We start from the raw sequence: 11,049 nt of genomic DNA, 5'->3' as shown, positions 1-11,049 counted from the left end.
TCGGATTTTGTAATCCTCAAACATTATAATATATATATATATATGTATGTATGTATTAATAATTTAGAGAAGAACCACCATGGTGCAACTCACACGACGAAGGAGATCAGACACCACCAAGAAAAACGTACTATGCAGAATACTAGTTTAAAAATCCAAGAGAAAATTTGTAATATTGGACTAAAAATTTAAATCAGTTAAGTTTATAAAAACGAAAGTGGTTGAGTTGCACCATGGTGGTTCTTCTCTAAATTATTAATATATTTTTCATTATACAACTCAATTTGATATTATTAAATTGTATTTCCTTGTAAGTTCGGATTTTGTAATCCTCAAACATTATAATATATATATATATATGTTAAGAGGGTGAGATTTCTTCTGTATTTATGTTCACTTTAAATCATGAACCCAGTTAATATATTGGAAAAAGTTTTTGCTTGCGTTCGATTCATGGCACATTGTCGAAAATTAAGAAGTGGGTAAGAGTAGCATGACCACTTTAGGAATGTGTGCGCTTATATGTAAGAAATGCAGCAATGAGTGAAATGCATTTGAACCTTAACTGACATAATACTTCATGTAAAACCAGTCATAGAGTGCATCGTTAATATACGCAGGGTCTGTTGCAGTTTGAGACGGCAATCAGTGAGATGAAAGACGTCCGTTGAAGTTAGGCTAACAAGTTATCTGAAAGGTTTTGAATGTCACGAATTTCGAAAAATCTGTGCTCGTGTCACAAATTGAAATATTGTTGGAGAGAAATTCTTTAGGTAGAAAGTCTCAAACGAGCTGTGTCACTTGTTGCATGTCTATTTCCATTATATTTAACGCGAGAGGAGTTCATTTGCTCTTATGAGTAATTTGTTGGGAAGCATATATTATGTGGAAGATTTCAACGAGAAAGGGAAACACAAAATTGGTGAGAGGCTATTAGGGTTAGAAATCGAATCGTATTGTAAAACATGGCAAATATTTTCAGATGATGGAAATATGTTGTTTGAATTGGTTCTTATTGTTTATTTCAGAAATGGTAGTTTGATTGTCGATGCTGAACTAACATTCAAGAGTCTGCTACAACAGAATCAATCAGATCCCCAATCTCTGAACGTATTGGAAAATGTCATAAAAAGTATTGAAAATATTCCAGGTGTTATGAAAAACAAAACGACAGCAGATTGGCAAGGTAAGTGAAATACTGGGACTAGGTTCTTGCAAGATATATTTTAAAGAGAAAGACCAAGGACGAAACACAAAAAACACAACGGAATATCAGATAATTAATTCATTGATACAAATAATAGAGACATGAAATTTTGATACTGACAGAGAACATTTAGTGTAATTGAGAGAGAGAGAGAGAGAGAAAGAGAGTAAATGAAGGACAGCTTACGAAAGAGGAGGCGGAGGAATAAGAGATAGAAAGCGAGGTATATATATTGGCACCTTACAGCAGACCTTGCGAGAGAACCCTAATATATCTATAGACACAGTTTAGAGGTTATTGAGCGTACAACATCATGAAATTCTGTTTTGGGAATATAATTATTTTCTTCTACTTTTTCTTTTTCTTCTTTTCTCCTTCCTCACCTTCAACTGGGCAACCATTCACAACCACTGAAGTGACATCTATAACCACTGAGATATTGTCAACATCTACTGGCTCTACCTTGACAGAGCGACCATCCGTTTCGGAGTCGACCACTAGCACTGTGTCTATGTCCACCATTGTTAGTGGAGAAACACTATCAACCATTGAACAACCATCTACTTCCAGTGAATTCTTTGGCAGCGGTGAACAACCAACAACCACCTATGAACAACCCCTAGTGCCCTCTGAACGGTCATCTGCTACTACTGAAGTCTTCGCTACCATTAGTGAACAAACAACAAGCACTGACTAACCATCCTCTGCCACTGAATTACCATTCCCGATCAAGCATCAACTTCATTAGCTGCAGGTAAGTGCTTTCCTCATTTTCAATGGCGGGTTTCCCACATCCCAAATAGCGTGGCAAGACTTCTAAATGTTGATTTCATTGAGGGTAGAAATGTGAACTTCATATCCGTACATCAAGTCGTCTGATTATCATCGCTTCTTGCTTTATTCGTAATTCATTTGAGGACGACGCAAATTGAGCTAATGTAAACTAAAGGGTTATGTTTCAGTAGACACATATTGGAACGCTTTACACGCTTGGCTCCAGTTTACATATTAAACACCACATATTTGTAGTAATTTTTTTTTTTTTGAGATCATGCATAATTGTGATCATAATCGTTGTGTTATTCTGTAACAGATTCTGGATCATGATGGTTTTCATCATGATAAAAAGAGAGGTATATATATTGGCACCTTACAAGAGAACTTGCGAGAGAACCCTAATATATCTATAGACACAGTTTAGAGGTTATTGAGCGTACAACATCATGAAATTCTGTTTTGGGAACATAATTATTTTCTTCTACTTTTTCTTTTTCTTCTTTTCTCCTTCTTCACCTTCAACTGGGCAACCATTCACAACCACTGAAGTGACATCTAAGATATAATCGACATTTACTGAGTTATTATTCACCTCGACGGAACAACCATCCAAGATCACAGGGATATCTACTTCAACGGAATAATCTACAGCGGAAGGACACACAACAGAATAGCACTGAGTTAGAAGCAAACACAAAGAAACGAACCACCAAACAAACACTGCCATCAGCTACCAGCGAAGAAATAACCACCATCAGGGGCGGGGGTCATCCACAAACATTCATTCAACTTCCACAACCATAGAATCATTCTCTATCACCACTGACCAACCATCATCCTCCACTGACCAACCGTCAGCAACAATTGAACAATAATCCCTTATCACTGAGTCATTCCATGTCACTAGCGAACACTCATCAACAACCATTATCTAATCATCCATTGCCATTATATCACACACTACCATCTGTGAATTTTTATTGAGAACCATTGATCAACGATCGCCTGATTTACCTCTCTCATCTATTAAATTCCCTGAACCATTCACTGTCATCATTGATCAACCATTTACAATCATTGTGCTGTAATTTGATTCACTGAACTGCTACAAAGAATACCAAATAGAGGTAAGTTACTCCTCTTAAGAACGTCTTCTATATTCCTAAATGACGCAGAAAATTCATCACGAGGCATCGACATTTTAATCTTAAAACCTGTATAATTTTGAAGTTAACAGTTTCTATTTGATATGCCTTATCTTAGGAAATAAAGTGCCCCGCTGTGAAACACAATCATTTTCACCCACGTAAACCTCGAACCACTTACTAGTCTTTCTGGACGTCACCGTTCAACTTTTATAAACTTCCACAATATAATAATCAGCATTGCATTAAGTCAATCCTTTTGAAACATGTCAGAGAGATCAGCACAACGATTCGTTTGCACATGTCAGTTCTACTTCTCACACATACATTGCTTTCTCCAAAAAAATTGTTAAGCGTCCTCAGATACTCCAAGAGCCAATTGTGTGGGACATTGTCGTAGGCCTTTCTACTCATGTCGATCAATAAACCGACTTTCTTGCTTTGGTCTTTCTCAACAATATCCAGTTTATTAGCTTTGATGGTTCTGTCTGTATATACTGGAAAGTCCCAAAGAATCGTAAATTCTCTCATAAGGCTTTAGTTGGCCGGAGGCTATAGTAGAAGACATTTGTCCAAGGTGCCACGCAGTGGGGCTGAACCCAGAACCATGTGGTTGGGAAGTAAGTTTCTTTATTACACAGCTATAAACACATTTACATCAGCATATTTATATCAGCTAATAAATACAATATAGTATTCTTACGTTATTACACAGTTTATAATGAATGCTTTCCTCTTTTACAGAAACTGTATAACGGCACACAAGCACTGGAACGGAAACTGCAAACGTTCATGACTACTGAAAGAGAATTTGTTCAACCATTGTTAATCAATCACAGGAAACGAAGCTCTATGACCATTGTTAAACATCGGATTTAAAATAAAAACATCTTACAACCACTGTTGAAATTTGAAAAGAGCGTTTCAACGTTCGGAGGGTCGCAGAGCACAACAACATTTGAGCATTACTCTCTGTGATTATTTCTTTCTTTATTCGTAAAACTACGTTATTCCATCGTTCGTCAAAGACAGAGAGAAAAGATGTAATGGTCGTATGAAACTGCCTCAACGGTTGCATCGCATTGGTTCAACAATTATGTAGGACATTATCAATGGCGGCCGTAAGAAACTGTATGAAATGTTCTACTAAACTATCATATAGAAAAACAAACCAATAAAAATACTCAACAACACCACCACCAACAACAAAGAACAAATAAATATTTAGAAAAAACAATAAACTCGGTTCATCAATAAAGAAATAATGGCATTCGTCAGAAAGGCATCGAATTGTTTCGATTACCTCCCAACCAAATATAGATTTGTCTTGTCATTTGTTCAGTTGTAAAACTGTAATGTTGCTATGGTGATCGACGGTGATTGTGATGGGAAACGAAATCAAAAGCTCTAAAGACAGCAATTAAGCTTTCAACGCAGTGTTATCGTTATGAGCGTAAGAACCATCTAAATATTCCATTGTATTACTTAAGCTGAATAAACTGACAATTTCTCAAATAAGAAGAACAAAGTTGTTTCAAGTAATTTATATATAAACACTCACAGACGGACAAATAAAGCACACAGATATATATACACAGAATAATATATGCGTGTGTGTTACGTTTGAGTGTATATTTATGTGTCTGTGTGAGTGCACTCGCACATGCACGCACATATACACACACATCCATACTTGTCTATTTAAAACAACAAAAGGACGAGTGCAAAATTTGAATGGAAGTACATCGATATTTCTTTATACTTTTGAATAATCCCCCAAAAGAAGTGAAATATTCCTTTCACGTCTCGTATTCAAGCATTTAATTGACCGAATTTCTTTTCCATTGGATTATCCTGCAAAAGGTGCTGTTCTTTCCTTAACTTCAGTTGGTCGAAGAAGATCAGGTGTGATTCTCTGATGTCATTTTCAGCAACACTGATACTATGATATATATGAGAAGACAAATCAGAAAACTTGCTTAAACTCCATCAAAGGGTTAAATATTTTCAAAGAGCAAACCATTGTATAAGCAAAACACACACACATAAATATATATCGGTGCCATCTCTTTGTTTTCTATTACCACTCTCTACTCATAAAACATTGTGTTCTGGACTATACGTATATTGAGTTCTACACCAGATTATTACCCTCGCTATGCCTAAGCGAAATACTGAAATACAAAAACTCTCTTCCGGAAGTGTTCTACCAAACTAATAATCTTTCGACACTGAAAAAAACATATTTGGGAACCTCACTCAATAACATGAGCGAATGAAGTTCATTACATAACATTTGGTTTTACTGGTGTCATCTCTTTGTTTTCTAATGACTCTCTATACTCATATATATATATATATATATATACATATGCACATATTTTCCTTATGAAGTTACATTTCAGTGATCCTATACAATGAATTTAATTGGAACAATACGATCATTTAGTGGTCAAAAATTATCAGAAGACTTTTTTTCAAACTTTATACTATCGGTAAATAATTCATAACGAAGAACAATATATATAATATTTTTACATATATTTACGTAATTTTATCTACGTTTTGTAAATAACTTGTATATGCAAGTGCTACAAGTCGAAAGCTCCGCATACCGGGAGCCAGCAAGTGTATGGGGGTCATCAGAAGAGAATGCGCACCGTTTCGGGGCCTGCCTCCTGACGGCATTATGGCGCAACGGCCCCTCCTCACGGACAGAGACTACAGTTATTTTTATATCTATAACCTACAGTTATTCTGACATCTATCTATCTATCTATTTATCTATCTATCTATTTATTTATCTATCTACTTGTTGAAACCACACCACATAATATATATGCATGTATATATATATATATATATATATATTGTGATCCTACACAATGAATCCAATTGAAACAATACGATCATTTAATGGTTGAAAATGATCAGAAGACTTTTTTTCAAACTTTATACTATCGGTAAATAATTCATAACGAAGAACAATATATATAATATTTTTATATATATTTACGTACTTTTATCTATTATATAACTTGATGACAGAGACTACAGTCATTTTTATATCTATCTACTTGTTGAAACCTTACCACGTTATATATATATATATATATATATATATATATATATATATACATACAAATATATGTATGTGAATAAATATTTATATAAATGTATGTATGGCATATTATATACATACATACATGTATGTGTGTGTGTGTGTGTGTGTGTGTATCAAAATTATCTTTTAAATCTGTGATAGTCTTTTCATGCGAATTGTAAATACTACATTTTGTAATAAATATCAGAATTTTGTTAACTTTGCATATTTTGTTATCTTTGCATATTTTCTCTCTCTTCCAATTTATCTCCCCCTCTCTCTCTCTTTCTCTCTCTGTCCCAGTGCGTCTCTCTCTTTATATATGTATACATATATACCAGGGGCATGCATTCTCAAGAATGCAAGCTAAGCGTTGCATGCTCCGTGATTTTTTTATCGATATCATCGGAAAATTCGATAAAATAGTTACTTTTTGTCTCAAAGAAACTCCGTCCAGGTGTTGTCTAATATATTCTGCCTCCCCTTCCCCCTTCTCTCAGTGACTCGGTCGACTGCTTTGAGATCGTCTGCTTTGAGATCGTCTGCTCTGAGGTCGTCTGCTCTGAGATCGTCTGCTTTGAGAAGACGCACGTGCCAGACACCCCCTCTCCCTCTCTCTCTCTCTTTGTTAGTGTAGAATTGTTACTCTCCTCGTTCCACTTTCTGACCCGAACCGGGGAATCCCATAATTCCTGAGTTAGCCAAACGAAATGTCGGAACAACCTGGCGGTAAGTTTGAATCTTTTTTTTATCCAAAGCATCTGTTTGCACTATTATATTTTTGGAGTGTTCTGAAAACAAAAATATTACCTATATTATATTTCTTATTTCAGAAGTAGCTAATTAATCTTAAATTAATTTCACTAAGGTTATTTTTCTGTTTACGCAGACGGTTGTTAGTTATATTTCAAGTGAATTCCTTATGTACATTGCATTTTCAGGGGTGTGTTTAACAATATTCAATAATTAAAGTTTGTCATTATTAACTCTGGTTAATTCTGAGGACATTTTATACCATAAATTGCAATTTTTGAACTACAAAAATATTGACTGTTTTGAATTTTTTTTTTCTTTTTGCATTTCTCATTTTAACATTCATTGATATTTCATACACCTTCGCATTGGATACTATAGTTTCCAAAAAACAAACTTGTTTATTATTGCAATTGAACAGAAATGGATAAATATGTTTTTGTTTTTTAGTTTTTCAGCGATCCCCATTTGGGACTTTTCGAAAAATTTATCATAATTTCCAAAATAATTCACATTTGAAAAAAATTTAATTACTACATATTATTTCAACTCCTAAGACACCTGGCAAAGCCAAAACATATGAATATAAAATTTGGCAGTTAATGGGTTGAGATGCAATTCTTGCAAGATCTCTCGAAGATTTATTCATATAACGCTGGCAACACTATATTTTATTTCCTTTTACAGTACTTTATCCAAAATTCTGCGACTTCTTATGCGCCGTGCATTTTACCTTCTAACGGGTGTCAACAGCTTCACTTTATTCACTATATCCTATACCTCTGTGGAGGCGCAATGGCCCAGTGGTTAGGGCAGCGGACTCGCGGTTTCGATTCCCAGACCGGGCATTGTGAGTGTTTTATTGAACGAAAACACCTAAAGCCCCACGAGGCTCCGGCAGGGGATGGTGGCGAACCCTACTGTACTCTTTCACCACAACTTTCTCTCACTCTTACTTCCTGTTTCTGTTGTACCTGTAATTCAAAGGGTCAGCCTTGTGACGCTGAATATCCCCGAGAACTACGTTAAGGGTACACGTATCTGTGGAGTGCTCAGCCACTTGCACATTAATTTCACGAGCAGGCTGTTCCGTTGATCGGATCAGTTGGAACCCTCGACGTCGTTAGCGACAGACTGCCAACAACCTATACCTCTCCAATTCAGCGATTTCTAATATCTACCCCTGTAATTAATTTGTTCTGTAATATGTGTTTGCTCTCTTCTTCTCAATCCTTATTCCTATCGATCTCTTTGCAGTGATTTCCAATAACTTTATAAGCAACTGAGTATTGAGTATTCACACTTCACTTTTAATACTTTACTCCTAATTTCTACTGCTCTCTTTCTCCCACACCATCTCTCTCTCTCTTTCTCTCTTTCTCTCTCGCCCCTATACTAGTGTTGTTAGGCCTATTTTAATTTTGATTTATATCAATATCAGCCCTATATTCTCTCAACACTAACATATTTGATAAATAGTTTTCTACGACAGTCTACTTTCTTCCTTTGTTTCAAGATTTTGTTTTAGTTCCTTCAGGCTCACCCAACTCATTTAGTTTTTTTTTCCTAGGGTCATCAGGAAAAATTCTGGTTAGCTTCATTATCAACCCTCGCACTTTGCTCATGTGGTTTATTGCATATTTCCGTTTTACTTCCCCTATCACCCACAAAACTATCTTTAGTCATCATCATTATTAATGCTGTTCGTGTTCCAACTGTCTGTAGTGGCTACTACTACTACTATTATTATTATTTATTATGATTATAGAGGCGGCGAGTCGGTAGAATCGTTAGCAGACCGGGCGAAATGCTTAGCATCAGATCGCCCGTCTTCAAGTTCTGAGTTCAAATTTCCGTCGAGGTCGACTTTGCCTTTCATCCTTTCAGGGTCGATAAATTAAGTACCAGTTGATCTAATTCACTGCCCCCCCCCAAATTCAAGCCTTGTGCCTATAGTAGAAAGGGTTATTATCATTTTTAATATTAGTATCATTATATTTATTACTATTATCAATAGTAATTGTAGCAGTATTGTTATTACTGTCTTAGCATTTTCTCCTTAGCGTATATGAAAATATAATGCCGGTGTTTTACTTGTCCGGTAAATTATTTCATCTGAGACCAAAGCAGCTACAGTGGTGTGCAAGCCACGCTTTAAGTATTCAGAACCACAAGTATTCTTTCCCTATTTTGTACCATTCCAGCAATTTTGACGGGTGGGGAAACCGTTTACATCCATCCCAGTATTCAGTTGGTACTTATTTTAACAACCCCCCGAAAGGATGAAAGGCAAAGTTGACCTCGGCGGAATTCGAACTCAGAATGTAAAGACAGACGAAATGCAACGAAGCATTTTGTTCGAAGTGGAGGCACATGGCCTAGTGGTTAGAGCAGCAAACTCGCGGTCGAAGAATCGCAAGTTCGAATCTCAGACCGGGCGATGTGTGTGTTTATGAGCGAAACACCTAAGTTCCACGCGGCTCCGGCAGAAGGTAATGGTGAACTTCTGCTGATTCTTTCCCCACGACTTTCACCCTTTCCTCCAGCATCTAGCAGCTCACCTGCGGTGGATCAGCGTCCCGTCCCTGGGGGGAACCTATACGCCAATGAAACCGGGAAACCGGCTCTTACGAGCTCGACAAGGAACAAACAACAACATCATTTTATTCGAAGTGATTCCGCCAGCTAGTCAATGTAAATGAAATTAAAGTTAAAATTTAAATATGTGTCAACTTTTAAATATATTTTCGATATAAATAGGGTTACCATAGCGTATATTTGAATATTGTGAATTCTTTTGTCTTTTTCGTTCGTTTTTGTAAAAAATAAACTTGTTTGAAGCGATGTATTGTACGGGTGAGTCGTTTAATGTGTTTATTTGTAAGGAACCAAAGATATGACAAAAAGGAAGTTTTTTTTAAACAACTGACACAAATACCAGCAGATATATTAGACGAGTAGAGAGACCATTTTCATTTCATTTAGTTGCAATCGATATCTTTTGCCAAATCACTAGATAACGGAGACGTAAACACACCAACATCGGTTGTCAAGCGATGGTGGGGGGACAGACACATACACATATATTTATACGACAAGCTTCTTTCAGTTTCCGCCTACCAAATCCACTGACAAGGTTTTGGTCGGCCCGAAGCTATAGTAGATGACACTTGCCCAAGGTACCACACGGTGGGACTGAACCTGGAACCATGTGGATGGTAAGCAAGCTTCTTACCACAGCTGTACGATTCGATCGTCAGCCCTTGGGTTTACCACGCACGGTCGAAACAAACCAGGCGATAATCAATTGACGTGCTCTAGATAGCAGCCAAATTTCCCTTGAATCATATTCTGTCGTCTTAAGGAATGCTTTGGTTGAATAATACCAGCCCTGAATTCCAAATTAGAAAGGACGCATTTGGTGAGAGGTTTGGTTGTTCAAGAACTAAAATGGCAACAACTGTAACAACAAAGCAACGAGAAAAACAACAGTAACATCGACAGCAACAATAGCGAAAACAACAATGATAACAGTTCTCAGTTTTGTTAGAGATCAGTGAAGTTGGTGACACCTTTTCACCAACCAGACATAATTTGGGTTACGAGCATGCTCTAGATTTATTTAAAAACTTTTTTATGGGATAGCATGTTTTATATGCTTCTTTTAAGCATATAAAATATATTTAAATGCAATTTCACACACACCCAGCAGTTTGGCAATTCTATTGAATATAAATGATACGAGTGGAAAAAGTGGCATGGTTGCGTAAGCTAAGGCGTGTGCAGTATGTTCACAAAATGACTTATTTTCCGTCACGTTAACATTCGCCAGCATAAGTTTGCACATCAGTGTCTCACTTATTTACCACTCTCTATCTCCCCCTCTCTCACTCACTCTCTCTTTCACTCTCTATCTCCCCCTCTCTCACTCCCTCTCTCTTTCACTCTCTATCTCTCTCACTCCCTCTCTCTTTCACTCTCTATCTCTCTCACTCCCTCTCTCTTTCACTCTATCTCCCCCTCTCTCACTCCCTCTCTCTTTCTCTCCCTTTCTCTGTCTGTCT

The 11,049-nt window shown here is 36.6% G+C and overlaps 1 long non-coding RNA gene across 1 annotated transcript; it reads left to right on the top strand.

Annotated features, from left to right (window-relative positions):
* Positions 1-1,002: 1,002 nt before the first annotated feature.
* Positions 1,003-6,215, top strand: LOC106870306 (uncharacterized). Its single transcript, XR_001409510.2, has 4 exons — positions 1,003-1,186; positions 1,624-1,961; positions 2,534-3,111; positions 3,874-6,215. It is a non-coding gene; the product is annotated as an uncharacterized LOC106870306 (long non-coding RNA).
* The last annotated feature ends 4,834 nt before the right edge of the window (positions 6,216-11,049 follow it).

Source organism: Octopus bimaculoides, chromosome 24 (genome assembly GCF_001194135.2).
Source record: "Octopus bimaculoides isolate UCB-OBI-ISO-001 chromosome 24, ASM119413v2, whole genome shotgun sequence".
Classification (NCBI taxonomy): domain Eukaryota; kingdom Metazoa; phylum Mollusca; class Cephalopoda; order Octopoda; family Octopodidae; genus Octopus; species Octopus bimaculoides.
The sequence above is the reverse complement of the archived record's forward strand: the minus strand, read 5'-3'. Positions and strand labels throughout refer to the sequence as shown.